The sequence below is a fragment of the Carassius gibelio genome, chromosome A16 (assembly GCF_023724105.1).
Source record: "Carassius gibelio isolate Cgi1373 ecotype wild population from Czech Republic chromosome A16, carGib1.2-hapl.c, whole genome shotgun sequence".
NCBI lineage: Eukaryota > Metazoa > Chordata > Actinopteri > Cypriniformes > Cyprinidae > Carassius > Carassius gibelio.
The window spans coordinates 14,484,563-14,500,579 of record NC_068386.1 but is presented as its reverse complement, the minus strand read 5'-3'; positions in this window follow the sequence as shown (position 1 = coordinate 14,500,579).

The window sequence follows — 16,017 nt, the reverse complement described above, 5'->3', positions numbered from 1 at the left end:
TCATGTCCCTTCTCCCTCCTTCTCTTTCACCTTTTCACCCTTGTTTCTTTCTCTCTCTCCTCTGGCTTTTTCTTAATTTCAGAGTATTTCCTTGTCTCATTGTGTACAGTAATTGTAAGATACCATTTTGCAACACAGCAACTGTTTTTGCAACTGACAGCTCTTTTTCATTGCTTTGATTCGCTGTTGCTTGCTGTTGCCTTGAATGTGAACTGATCTGTGATTCTATATGAAAAGCATGATACTTTACGATAAGGGTCAGTTTGTTATCATTGATTATTGCATGAGGCATCATGATGAACTAATGATTTTGTTATATGATTGTATGGTCGTTAGTGTGTTCAGATGTGCTGTGTGATTGTGTTGTGTTGTTTGTTTGGCTGGTTGTCTTGGACAGTCTGTGTTACTGGCAGCAAGAAATGTGTGAAACTTGTTGCATAAGTGACACATAATTAACAAGAACTCAGTGTCTAACACTTACTCTGCCCATTAAGGGACGTCTCTCTGGCCACACACACACACATACATGCACCTGGTGCTGGATATTTGGGACGGTCTGTTCTGTATTATGGATCTTAACCACAGGACATAAACCAGAAACACAAATGACTGATATTATGAGTTCATGCAAGAGTGTGTGTGTACGCATGGCATGTGTGATTTTTTTTTGTTTTTTGTTTTTTGCTGCACATATGTGTACAAGGAGATGTGTGGTTTTGTGAGAGCAAACAGTCTCAAGGGTGTAATCTGACTCTGTGACCTAGATGACCTCACCTCAGTATTTGTTTTTATAATTAAAGTTAGCATTATTATTAGGACTGTTAATTAAATGTGTTAATGTTGTGTGATTATTTAAAAACATTAATCACATCTGTACTTAAATTGGGTAAATAGGGATTTTCCAACTATTATAAAATAGAAATATCAATGTTTTTACAATAGCGGTTCATGCAGTGTGCAACGCAGCATTTTTATTAAAGGAATAGTTCACCCAAAAATGAAAATCTGCTCATCTCCACGTCATCCAAGATGTAGATGAGTTTTGTCTTCATCGGAACAGATTCAAAGAAATTCACCATTACGCCACTCACTCACCAATGAAACCTCTGTAGTGAATGGGTGCCGTCAGAATGAGAGTCCAAACAACTGATAAAAACATCACTATAATGTAAGTAATGTAAGTAATTCACAAGCAGCAGCTGCATGTTAGTCAAAAACAAATCCATCCTTGATGTGTTTTTAACTTCAAACCATTGCTTCAAGTCCTCTCTCCATAATACAGCTTTCTCCAGTGAAAAAGTCCTCTCATCTGAATCAGGAGAGAAATATTAAAGCACCATTGATTGAAAACAGTTCTAAACAAACATGTTGGTGGCTTTTGAGGTGAGAGGACAAAAAGGGTGGGCTTTTTTCACTACAGTTTAAATTTAAACACCTTGATGATGTTTTTTTTTCTTAATAACACAGCCTTTTACATTAAAATATACACATACACTCAACGATTTGATATTGCAGGGCTATTTATTAGCAGTATATTTATCAGCATGTAATGTTCAGAACACAAGGTGCATGAGAACAACTGTGCTGATTTAAATGGGATTATTGCTCTAATTTGACACCTTACTGATGACTGTTATGTTTTCTGCAGGAAACAAAACACTATGCACGACATGTTACATCAGCGTCCCTTAAATCTTGTCCTGCAGGGCCAATGCTCTGCAGAGTTCAGCTCCAACCCTGATCAAACTCTAAATATTTGAATAGCATAAGAGCTAAACACTGCAGCAAAATGGAAATTGTAAGCCAGATTATATATATATATATATATATATATATATATATATATATATATATATATATATATATATATATATATATATATATATATATATATATATATATATATATATATATATATATATATATATATATATATATATATTTCAAAATGGTAAATTTCCTTGCTTGCTTAAGTTTCATAAATAAAGAAACAAATCTGTCTATAAGAATTTCAGACTATTTTAAGACCTTGAATTTTGTGTCTGTAGTTAAAATCTTTCGATATTTCCATGTATTTTTGGACGATAGCAAAATAACTGATTATGTGTTTTGTAATCCAGTGGCTGAACTGGTCAGTGTTATGGCAGCATGCATGTGTTTGTGGGTTGGTGTGATTGAGTAGAATAGGATCTCCATTACATGACACACAGTGTGACGTTTGCCTGGGGGGATTGATGTTTATTTAACCCAATTAAAGGATTAGCTTGTCTACGCACTAGCCATCGATAACACTCACACCGGAAACCAGTGAGCAATTATGGGTTTAGAACAAAGAGCAGATCCAGTGACCACAGCAGAGCCTCTCTGACCAGCCACATCGCTGGCTACATAATATCTGTGAGATGTGTATATGATCTAGATTTAGATCTCTTTCTTTTTTATAATGAATAATGACAAAATGTAGTTAAATTTAGTTTTGTTAATTTCTCCCTACGAATCAAGACCTTTTCATGCTTTTAGTAGAGCAAAGTATCTGTAAAAAGTCTCAGTAAATTAAGACTGGTTCCCGTATTCTGCTGCATCCTCAACAAACAAGCAATCTGAACTGACTCACCAGATGAATCTGTGCTTACCTGATTTGCATAATTCCTTAATTGACCAAAACAAAGTGGAAAGTATGTGCAAATAAAATGGCTTTCAGTGGGCATAGATTGTTCCTAGGAAATATCCCCCTTACGGTTTAAATATGGAATACTGAGCAAATGTAACAAACATCTGGAAGCATTTACTTGACAAAGTTGTTTTTACTTGTAAGAAAAGCAGATGCAAAAAAATAAATAAAAATAAATCTCTATTTCCAAGTGAAACTGAAATGTTGTCGTAAACTAATGATCCTGTTTGCCTTGAGTGTTTCAGCATAACAAATTCTCATGTGATGTCAGTTTGATTTTACTTGGGTAGTTATTTTTCTTTCTTTTTTGTAATTAACATCAAGTTGTAAGGTTTAATATATATATATATATATATATATATATATATATATATATATATATATATATGAATATATATTTTGTCTTGTAAATGACCACATTTTTTGTTAATAATTTTCAATATAATTTTGCCTTCACTGAATTGTAAAAGTTTTTGTCCTAATAGTAATAATAATAATAAAATGTCAAAATTTGTTTTCAAAGTTGTAGTTTTGTGTAAATCTATATTTGCACTGTGACATGTTTCTACTTCCATTTTCCTCCCTTTTCTTTCCTTCCAGTGTTTCCTCTATTCTGGGATGGCTCTAATTACAGTTCTCCAATGTGTGGCTGGGGTTTGTGGCGGTACATGAGGCCTCTCACTCGCTCACTGACTCATACGCTCCTTCAGCTTATCATTATGTCACTCCTCTGTATTTCTGATTTACATCCATTCACATCCTATTACTCCTCCACTAAAAACTCTGATTTCTTTCCACACTCCATCTCTCACTTTTGATTGAGTTTGTTCCGCTTGACCACCCCTTCCACCCACATAAACCTGACATTAACAGGCATTCACTGCTCCTGTTTATTCCGGATATGTTTTATAGTAGTCCATCTGTTAATGAGAGCCAATGGCTCCAGCGTAACGCACCACCTGCACTGGAATGAGTAGAAACCTATTTAAATTCAACCGTTTGTTAAAGGAATAGTTCACCCGAGGGTGAGTAAATCATGGGCTAATTTTCATTTTTGGGTGTAGGCTACTATCCCTTCAAGTTATCCGTATGGCAATGCATTAAAATCCACTTTGAACTTCAGCAACCACACAACAATGCCCTGGTAACCACTCTGACCACCTTAGCAACTATGGAGTAAAGCCCTAGAAATCAACCAACACCCTAGAAGTGTACTAAAATCACTCCATATAACTTAGAAATCATGCAACAATGCCCTGGCAAAAACCTATAGCAATCTAAGCACACTGAAAACCACTCTGAACCCTTTAGCAACATAGCCTACTGTAGCAATGATCTGGTAACCACTCTGACCACCTGTTCAGATATGTAGCAATGCCTTGGCAACCACTTGTAACACCCTAGCAACATTATATTAACTACTCCAGTCACACATTAGCAACCACCTAGCAATGCTTTAGCAACCACCCAGAAACCAGTCTGCTAAATATGCGAAGAATACAGCCAAAAGAAAACTAAATGTCCCAAAAATGTATGGAAACTTTGTTTCTGAAAATTTTCCAAATGTTTCCAAAAATTTTTTTTACCAGAGATGTTCCACCCCTTTACAACCTTAGCTTAGAGCCACTCTAAACAGCTTAGCTACTACATATCAATGCCCTGCTAACCACTATGAACATCGCCCTAGCAGCGTGCTAAATGTGTGTATAGTAGCTCACTAAAAACCACTCTAAACACCTCAGAAATTATTTAGCCACACTCAAGCAACCATCCAACAACAGACTAATATTGCAAATTAAAATCTTAAAATAACTGATGATGATAATGTTTCTACACGTTCATTATATTTTTATTTTAAACACATACAGATAATCGTGGGTGATGGTATCAGAGTATCTGGGTTCAGTTGAGGTCCTTGGGCTCAGTCAGACACACACACACACACACACACACACACACACACTCCAAAGAAATGGAGAATAATATGATAAGAACAGAATAAAATATGTTCCATGGACAGAGACCAGGGCTGTTTACTCGGGTATATCTGCAGATTACAGTGTGAATAGGCCCTGAATAAGCAATCAGAGATCACTGTAGCTTAACTTGTCTGAAGCAACTCAACTAGGTCACACTCAGCAATGATTGAACCATCCACACAACTGAATTACACACCCGGATAACACTTCTCTAGAGACTTAATCAAGATCACATGACTCTGTGTGGACACACTCGCACGCACGCATGCACACACTGATTTCAGCTCAGACAAATCTGACCACACACAGAAACCCAAACATACTCTCTCCTGACTGCCCAGACCGACTTTATCTGTGACCACACACACACACACACACACACACACATCCAAACATACCCTCTCCTGACCTGCCTGACACTCATTCGTATCCTGCACTTCTAGCTGTGCCACATTTTATCCTAAAAACGCTTCTGACCCCAACATGAGCTTATTATTCAGAAATGCTTCGATCATCTGTGTGTAATCCTCTGTCTGGCCTGCCAAATGTCCAGCACACCCTATTCTGGCCTGAATCTATAAATCACAGATCACCAACACAGGCCTTGATTTCATAGTCCTGCCCAGTAATGAATCAGTGTCTCCTCATGTCAGTCCAACCCAGATCTCCACCCAATCCCTGCAGAACTATAACTCATCTTAAACATACAAACACACAAAATAGTTAGGAAAACAATCAGCTTTGGGGCATTTAGCATTAAAATGATCTTATCATTTGGCAATGCAATATTTCTTTTGACCTTTTATGTAATAAAGTTGTTGTTTTTTTAATGATAGAAACTTTAATTATTTTTCCAGCAGTAAATTAAATTTTCATAATCTCTAATTTTACTTTTGGCTCCCAGTGTACATGTGTATTTAAGTGCAATGTTTAGCAGCAGGATCCGTGAAGATGATTTGCAGCAGGGTTCCCAAAGATCATTTGTGCACAGAGTTCCTCAATTAAAGATTCACATTAAAAGCTCTATTACTCTCATTTTCGCATTCATTATTTTACTGCATGTGGAGAATACTCAGCAGGAGGGCGAATGAAAGAGAGAACAAGCAGGTCAAGGTTCAGGCCACGGGGGTGTTGGGTATTAATTAAGTCCAGCTCGTTACCGACTCCTGGCAGTCTGGTTTGCTGCGCAGATCCAGAACAGCTGGGTCACATTACAGAAAACCAAACCCCCGTTTTATTCAACAGGCGCACAAACCAAAATATGTATAGGTATTTATTAATGTCTATGCTAACCAGTTCCTTATTCACCCAATCAAGAAGGAAAATGCAGATGTCATGATCAATGTCTCGTGCAAAGACAAATGCCTACGTGCATCTAGCTGCACTTAACATATGTGTTGGGGAGCACGCTCTCAACTGTGATAAGGGTGGCTGACGAAGTAAAAAAAATTCCAGTGCAATTCCTTATCTCAGCTCAATGATGTATTCCATGTGTTTATGGCCCGAGGTGCACTTTAGTATTTATCCAGGAAGGACTTTAACCCCACTGTAAAACTCTTGAGAGCACCTGCAGAGAGCCGAGAGCCAAAACGCAACCATAAACGTCCATGTTGCATCAGATCGAGTTGCCCTCAAACTTGACTTGAGATCAAGTATCAAAAATAGTTTCTTAGATGATGTGGCTGTGAGGGCGATAAGACTTATCTTCAGGCTTTGGAGACCCCTTTTTTATCTGAAACCGCAGGGCACCTCTGTTTGAGGATATTGCTGCCCCGTCGGTGCCCCTGATGTAATCAGTCTTTCATTTATTAATCCAGGGATCGGCCAAGAGCACTTCAGGCATTAATGTGAAGAGTTTCAGTGAATGTACTGTATTAGCATGTTAGCAAACATGCCTTTTAAATGATTCAGTTAAAGTTATACAAGAGCACCGAGGGTTACACTTTGAAAACTGTAAACTCCAGGAAGGGTGTTACGATATCCCATAAATCCGTGCTCATTCTTCCATAATTCCTCTTTTTCTCAGCGGGCCGCTGTTTATTGTTCTTTTATTTTTGGGGCAAACAGTTTGCTAGCAAAAATTTTTACCGCAGATAAAAGTCATTAGCGTTCGTGTGACTGTTCATTTTCACAATGTTCTCATTTCTCACACATAACCTTTTGTTTAGCAGCAGCATTTGGGGAAGATTGATGATTTCCGGATAAATGATTCTTATTTGATACACTGTGACATTCAAAGACAAATTAGTTTCTGGAAATGTATGCAAATAGCTGTATGTGGGATTGTAAGTTACTTCGCTGGATGCAAAGAAATGACTTGTGTGAAAGATCTGCCAGCCGGTGGGACTTCAAAGGGTTATGAATAGATTTTGATGAAGAATTAGAGAGAAAGTCTGAATAAACAAGGAGGTGGGTGATGTGACAGTTGAACTGCTTCACAGCATCTCATTCATTGCAATTCATTATACAAATTCAAAAAGGCAGCATATACACACACCGCTTGTTCTCTACAACAAAGATTTTGTGTGTATGTGTGTTTAGAGTTACAAATACAGTGTTTGGTTTCACACATGTCTCTGTTTGTGTGTGTGTTTACATGATGTCACTGAATTCGTTTTGTCGGTTTTGATCATGGTCTTGTGTGACAAAACAATAGGACTCTCAAATTAAAAACAGTAAAGAAACTTACAAAGAGAGAGAAAATAAAAATAGGATACTAAGAACAAGAAAAGAGGAGTACTTTTGATGCACATGGACATTTGAATTGAATTGAAATGCAATTTTTGAGAATTTTCAACATTAACATCATTGTGTGAAATTAATTTAATTATGATAAATGAAAGTTTACTTCATTTATTTGGATGGATTATTTTTGTTGGCCTATTCTGGCCTATTGAGCAGTCTAGATCCAGAAAATAAAATATTATTGTTTTATTTTATTTTATTTTATTTTATTTTATTTTATTTTATTTTATTATTCTGGTATGCCAGGAAAAAATGGCAGTGTTCAATAACTTTATTTATTTACAAAAAAAAAAAAAAATTCTTGCAAATATAAATAAAAGTAAAAGAAAAATAACATTAAATAATGTTTTAGTAAATAATAAACTAAATGTTTTAACGATTTTAAAATAATTGAAAAGTTTAATTATTAATTTGTGGAAAATATATATTTTTAAATGTATAGGGAAAAAGTTTTACTTAATGCCATACCTAGATTCTTCTTTATGTTTGCATACTATAAATAACCTCTCAAATAAGGGTAAAAATATCAGCTAATGACATCACCTGTACCATTCAATAACAAAGGCAGGTCACGTAGGTTTCTCGATAACTGTATAAAGGTTGTCGAACCTCTGTTTACCTAAAGTGACTAAACGTGGAATACCCTCCATAAATAGCCCATTGCAACTAAAATGCCGCTGAAGGGAAAAGCCCTGTATTCAATGCAATGTTAGCAACGTGACAATATTTTGAGCACGGGGAGTGTCACATCTCAGTCTCTGCTTAAGCAACGAGTTCATTGACACACCTTTTGTTTATATGCGTAAATTCATCAGTCACATGATGGACCTTTTCAATTCCTCTAATCTTCTATGTGTTGAAGTGTTTTTATGAGCAACGTTGGGCTCCATCTATTACATTTCCCCATCGTGTGTTCACGCACACAAGTAAAAAAGGTAAACACACACACACAGTAAGCTTTCCTGGTTTCGAGGTTATTTTGTCAAATTCCACAAATGACTCATAACTAACTGCCAAGCTTTATATTTTTATTAAGCAATAGTCAATATTTTATTCTCAGTCGATGTTGCTGTATCTCTTTGCTAGAGGTCAAGTGTGTTTTTGCTTCTCCGAAATCTTGTTAAAGGCAAATAAAACTTTTATTCAAGCTCCACAGTAGTTTCTCTGTTTTCTGGAGTCTTTTGAAGGGTGGTGTGATGTTTGTGAACTCTATGCAATCTGACATCACTGACATTGCAAAGGAGTGTGTGTGTGTGTGTGTGTGTGTGTTTGTGTTTAACAATCAGACAATCAGCCTCTGTGACTGTGAGAACTCAAGGACAGAAACAGAGATGTATGGATGAATAAAAGGAGGCCGGTTGGAAGAAAAACAGCTGTCAGAATGAACAAGTGTGTCTGTCCCTTTGAGGAAATGTGAATGATATGGAAATTGATTAAAAAGGAAATGACCCTGCCCTACTTTGAATGTGCCTGTATGTGTGAGGGGCTTCTGATGGGTGAGATTATGGTCTATGTCTCAGTGACGGAGCGTGTTTAAGCTGTAATCTGCTCTCTTTTAGTTTGTGACCCCATTCTATCATTTTAATATTGGTGTCACACATCAATTGCAACACTAAAAGAGACTAGAAATAAACGAACACTCAAGATAGCCGAACTGAGAACCCTCTGATCTGAACCTTGACCTTGTCTCCTTCCCCCTCTGTCGTTCTGTTGATCTGCCCATCTCTGTATCACGCTCAACGGACTGAATATGCTTTTTTAAAGCAAGGTTATATAAGTGCTGTGTTTGTTAGTCGGTCCGGCTGGTCAGGTCACAGTGAAGTGCAGAGGATTGAAGTCTTTAATATCTTTTTCTAAGTAAATTGTAATAAGAAATGTTCAAATTAAATTTCTAAAAATTGTAAATCTCTGTCTGGTGGTAAATCAAAAAACATTTAGGGTCTTGGTTTGTCTAGGTTTGTTTGTCTGTGTGTGTGTTTGGAAAAGAGAGCAACTGTGTGTGAGATTTTGCTTTTCATTACCTCTAGTTTCGTCAGTCTTTAAAGGGCAAAGGGGCTTTGTGAAACCCCACTCTGTGTTCTCTGATGAATGTGTTTTTATAAAAGTAAACTCCTAATTGGCAAATCTAATGTCAGCTTTTGCCTGATTCCTGTAGATACGAGAACTGCTTCAGACTGAAGATAATTAGGTGTTTCTTCAACTATGGGGACGTCTGTCCCTGTGGACTAGAAAATAAACACTTTCACTCTCACTGGTTTATTTAATTTTGTCCACTTTTATGTCTATGGAATTTTTGTTATGCACATTTTAAATAATTGTTTAGTAACAATTAATTTTTTTATAACATTCAGTGATGGAAATTACATTTACAACTTTTTTGTCTTGAGTAGGCTAATTTCATTGTCAGCATTCTATATATCCTATATACACATGCAATTCAATTCTCAAACTTTTTGCATAATTTAACATAGAAATTACAACATTATTGGAAATGACACATAATAAATATTCTGTTCTCATGTAGTATTTAATTCTTTTTCTTTTTTATTTACACATCACGTCTCCTATTTATTCTCAAGCTTTTAATACACTATTGTCTCCTTCATAAATTTTGAATAAACTTTATTAGTGGCAAAACTGTTGTTTGGGATGAAAATGATGTGTCATATTTTGTGTAAAAATTTACATAAATGATTTTGTGCACCATATTAATAAAAATGGTTTATGGTTATTTAATTCTTGTTTTAGGTTAGCATAATTGTTAATGTAATAATTTTTCACAATTATTTTCATATTTTAATATTGAAATCTGGGACAAGGCTAAAACATTAAAATATAAAAGCACTCAAAAGGGATAAAAAAATGATGAATTTTAAAAGGACCTTCATATAACAAGAAATAAGTTTAAATCTTTTCATTTAAAGAAACACTCCTGTTCAGAAGTGAGTATGATTTATTTATTTTTGTAAAGAAATTAATATTTTTATTCAGCAATGTTCATAAATCATGTGATGATCAAAAGTGACTGTGAAGACAATTATAATGTTACAGAAGCTTTCTATTTTAAATCAGTGCTGTTCTTTAAACTTTCATTAAACTTTTCATATTCATTAAATTCCTAAAAAAAGATAAAAATTGCAGATTAAAATCATAAGCATCACAGCTATTTTAAACATGGACAATAATAGGAAATGTTTCTTGAGCACCAAATATTATATTATGATTTCTGAATATCATGTCACAATGATGACCAGCCTAAAAAAAAAAAAAATTAATACCAACCTCAAACTTTTTAATGGTAGTGAACAATTTGTTAAAAACACTAGCACAAAATTAATCAACACTTTAAATCCCATGATTTTCTCAGTGTATTTCACAGAAGCCAGGTTTGGTGATTTAATTGCTATTCTAACCCATTGTTAATGTGTTTGTAGGTGTGAGACGTGTGCATTTGTTGTTCTTGTGCTGTCCTTAAATGACTCAGTGCTTCAGGCGCAGCGTAAACAGCCTCTTAATTCATGCCCACTAGGCTGGATTTGAGCACTTCTGGTTGTGTTTACTAACGTGAAGGATCAGGTTCAATCAGTCCTTAATTCCAAAGATGCATCTGAGGGTCATCAAGGGGCAAGACTGCGATGCATGGATGTGGAGCAGTGGTGAAAGTCATGTTTGCCGCCATGGGATTGACATTCTTGCCAATAACATGCCCAAATCCCTGCAAACCCCTTCACAAGTTCACGTTGGTTTGTGGCAGCTCATCCAAACCTCATTTGGCCTCAATCATGTGAACCTACATCTGCATCACGCATCATCAACTAAAGCCATTGGTCATTCAGTGTCACATAAGGGCAGACTGACCACTTCACTGAGCTGATTTACTGACCTTCAGGAGATTACTGGACAATCGGAAGCTAATGGAGTTTACTAAATGAATTAGCAGGGAACAGCCGTTTTGAGTAAGTGGTTGTAAGAAAGTGTATAAATACACACACACACACACACACACACACTTGCATACAACTGTTTGAAAGAGACATAAGAGACGTGCCAGCTTTAAATCTGGACCTCAGTAAGTTGTTCTTGTTATGGGGCTTTAATGATTGTGTAATGAAGTGTTTTATTTTCAGCAAAGCTAAAGGGCATCACATTTGTCCTGAACTGACCCGAAGAAATATTGTTATCGAAAATAACCTTTAGCCCCCCAAAACCTCAGCAATCAAAAATCATAATTCACTGTTCCTTACAATCGTGGGTAGATCAAACAGTCATTCGTTTTTTTTCTTTCGCACAATGTTTTTTAGTTCAAGAAAAACTGCAATTTTGAACATGTGCGTCATGCTGAAGAAAGAGAAAATCAGGAGAAGAGAGGGCGCAGTTGGATATTTATTGTGGTCTTTTGTTGGAATCTCACAGCTCTGAATAATAGACTGTGTAATTATTTCCAGATGGCCACAATGCGTCGTTTAAAGTGAAGAGAGACCTGTTGAAAAACTGTCAGGGAGGAGAAGAAATATGTTCACCATCTTGAACACTAATCAGAGGATGTGTTTCAGTGCTGATAGATTCTGTTCCTGAAGCCAGAGTAGCTCTCTAAGGGTACAAACAAAGCGTATGATTATGATAACACTCTTTACCTAATCTTGAAACAATATAACTGACCTGCTGGTTAAAGACATTTGAAACGTGCCACAAATCCTATGTTGACAGTAGAACCCAGACTCTGAATCAGTAGATGCAGCTTCGGCAGGATTCCAAGACGCTGACGCATGCTATTGTTTTCTCGATACAGAGTTGCAATACATGTTGACAGGATTACTTTTAACAGAGTAGGAACACACCTAGAAAACTATTGTATTAAATGCCTTTGCCAGCCCAAGGATGAGTGGCCATGAGTAGAAATGATCTTTGGTAGTGAATAACAAGAAAAGATCTATGCTTTCACGTGTCACACGCTTTTAGTCCACATAAATGGGAGACATGCTGGGAATTGAAAGTGACAATTTCTTTTTTCATTCCACTGTAAATGGATACATTACAGTGCATTTAATGTGTTTAATAACGTCATAACACAAACTGAGCAAACTGTAGTGTATTATTTCAAAACAACAATTCTGAAATGATACAATACATACGTAATATTTTTTTAAAGAATCTCTCCAGAATTCTCACCATGGCTGCATTAATTTGATCAAATATATAGTAAAAACAGAAATATTGTCAAACATTCTTGAAATGTAATTAACTGTTTTCTATTTTAATATATATTAAAACAGTGGTTTTATAATATATTTGGTATATATGTGATGGCAAAGCTGAATAACTCCAGATTTCAGTGTCACATGATCCTTTAGAAATCATTCTAATTTGGTTGCTTATTTTTACATTCTTTGATACTTAGAAAATTAAAAATAACAGCACAGCATTTATTTGAAACAGAAGTCATTACTTTCACTTTTGATCACTCAAATGAGTTTTGACCTCACATGTGTCTCTGCAAAATGAAAATGACCTCAGTGTAATGAAATAAGCCACATCATTTATGCGTATCAAGATTTGTCTGCGGGACAAAGGTTGTCTGGCCAGTCAAACATATACCGCAAACATGTAAAGGAACTGTATTACAATTCAAGGGAAAATACTGATCAAAGCAGATATAGATCTCCGGCTGTTTTAGTTATAGTGGTTGTAAAGGGGTTTCATATGACGTTGCTAAAGTTTTTTTTTTTCTTGTGCATTTGGTGTAATGCAATGTGTTAATGCAGTTTACGGTTAAAAAACACATTATTTTCCACATAATGTACATTATTGTTGCTCCTCTGTGCCCCGCTTTTCTGAAACTCAATGATTTTTACAAGGCTCCTCATTCTGAAAAGCGAGGGGTACTCTGATTGGCCAGCTATCCAGTGCGTTGTGATTGGCCGAATACTTCCAGCGTATGACGGAAATGTTACACCACTTACCATACTGTGATGCCGTCTCCCAGTGCGACAAGACAAAAACAATAAAACCCAATATATATCAGTCTTAATTTCATTAATGAAGATGACGACGAAAAATATTTGTCACCGAATATTTTTTCTGTAATTGAGATGGGACGTTGATAAGCTAAAACTAACTTTACAGATGTTCTCTATGCACCAAGAGCTTGTAACACCCCAAACAGAAAGGAAAAAAAAAAAAAAAAAAAAAAAAACATTCTCTGCTGTTGAGCTGAAGGTTAGTGGATTTGGTCAGTCTTGAATCTTGAGAGAATTCCTTGAGAGGATGGGGTCTTACGCCATAAGTCAAATATATTAAATCGTATAACATGACTGGAGCATATTTCTAGTCATGACTAGAGAGTATGCACCTTTAGGGATTTTGACATGCAGTGCTAAATTGGAGAGGCTAATATATAATCCAACCCGCACCCTTTTGAGTTTGTGTATCCTCACATGCTCTGTGTGAGTGGGCATGACAGAATTTAACTAGATGTACCGGTGCTGGTCATATAATTAGAATATCATCAAAAAGTTGATTTAAATCACTAATTCAATTCAAAAAGCGAAACTTGTACATTATATTCATTCACTACACACAAACTGATATATTTCAAATGTTTATTTCGTTTATTTTGATGATTATAACTGATAACTAAGGAAAATCTCAAGTTCTCACAAAGAAAGGATTTTTAGAAATCGGAGTCGATCATTCTGTGGCACTGCTCAGGTGTTACTAGAGCCCAGGTTGCTCTGATAGTGGCCTCCTGCTCTTCTGAATTGTTGGGTCTGGCATATCGCATCTTCCTCTTCACAATACCCCATATATTTTCTATAAGGTTAAGGTCAGGCGAGTTTGCTGGCCAATTAAGAACAGGGATACCATGGTCCTTTAACCGGTTACTGGAATCTTTGGCACTGTGTGCAGGTGCCAAGTCCTGTTGGCAAATGAAATCTGCATCTCCTAAAGGTTGGTCAGCAGCAGGAAGCATGAAGTGCTCTAAAACTTCCTGGTATACGGCTGCTTGACATTGGACCTTTAGAAAACACAGCGGACCAACACCATCAGATGACATGGCACCCCAAACCATCACTGACTGTGGAAACTTTACACTGGACCTCAAGCAACGTGGATTGTGTGCCTCTCCTCTCTTCTTCCAGATTTTGGGATCCTGATTTCCAAAGGAATTGCCAAATTTACCTTCATCAGAGAACATAACATTGGACCTCTCAGCAGCAGTCCAGTCCTTTTTGTCTTTAGCCATAGTGAGACGCTTCTGACGCTGTCTGTTGTTCAAGAGTGGCTTGACACAAGGAATGTGACCGCTGAAACCCATGTCTTGCATACGTCTGTGCGTAGTGGTTCTTGAAGCACTGACTCCAGCTGCAGTCCACTCTTTGTGAATCTCCCCCACATTTTTGAATGGGTTTCCCCATTGCTTGTACTCTTTTTTTCTACCACATCTTTTCCTTCCCTTCACTTCTCTATTAATGTGCTTAGACACAGAGCTCTGTGAACAGCCAGCAACTTTTGCAATGACGTTTTGTGTCTTTCCCTCCTTGTGCAAGGTGTCAATGTTCATTTTTTGGACAACTGTCAAGTCAGCAGTCTTCCCCATGATTGTGTAGCCTACAGAACTAGACTGAGAGACCATTTAAAGGCCTTTGCAGGTGTTTTGACTTAATTAGCTGATTAGAGGGTGGCACCAGGTGTCTTCAATAATGAACCTTTTCACAATATTCAAATTTTCTGAGATACTGAATTTGCGATTTTCCTTAGTTAAAAGAAATAAACATTTGAAATCTATCATTCTGTGTGTAATGGATGAATATAATATACAAGTTTCACTTTTTGAATGGAATTAGTGAAATAAATCAACTTTTTGATGATATTCTAATTATATGACCAGCACCTGTTTTAGTAAAAGTAACATTTGGTGTAAACATACTTGGTTTGCAGTAATGCACACTGTATGATGCAAACAGGAATTGTATGTTAAATGCTTTTTTTAATTCTTATAATTTTTATTTCTTCATATAAAGTTGAACTTTAAACTTGAACTTTGCAACAAGCACCTTCTTTGATATGAACACATTTGGTCATGATCAACCTTCTTCATAAAGTGCAAAGTTAAAACACTTTATGTTTGTTCCAACCTCCAATTAGATTTTAAATTAGGTAATGACTGCTGAAATGCTTTGCCATCACATAGTTAAAATACACTCAAAACATATTAAAATAGGAAAGTGCTACTTTTAATAATTTAATAATTTATTTCACAATATTATTTTTTTTTACACTATTTTTGCATAAGAGAGTTATTTTATATCTTACCAACCCCAACCTTTTAAATGATCCTGTTTCCTATAATTTAACATGCTGGCAGTGTATATGATTATATAAATATATGTTGTAAATTACGTAATGTTTTATATAAATATAAAATTTATATAAAGATAAAAACATTACATAAATAAAGAGGAAAAAGTATATTTTTTTCTAAAGTAAACAAACATGTTATAATATAGATGGGAAAGTCTAATTAGGTTTGGTAATTGTTTTGTGGTCACTCAGGAGGGGTGACTGTTATCATCCAGTCAAAGGACGAAAATACAATTAGTAATACAATTAGTTTGAAAAGCC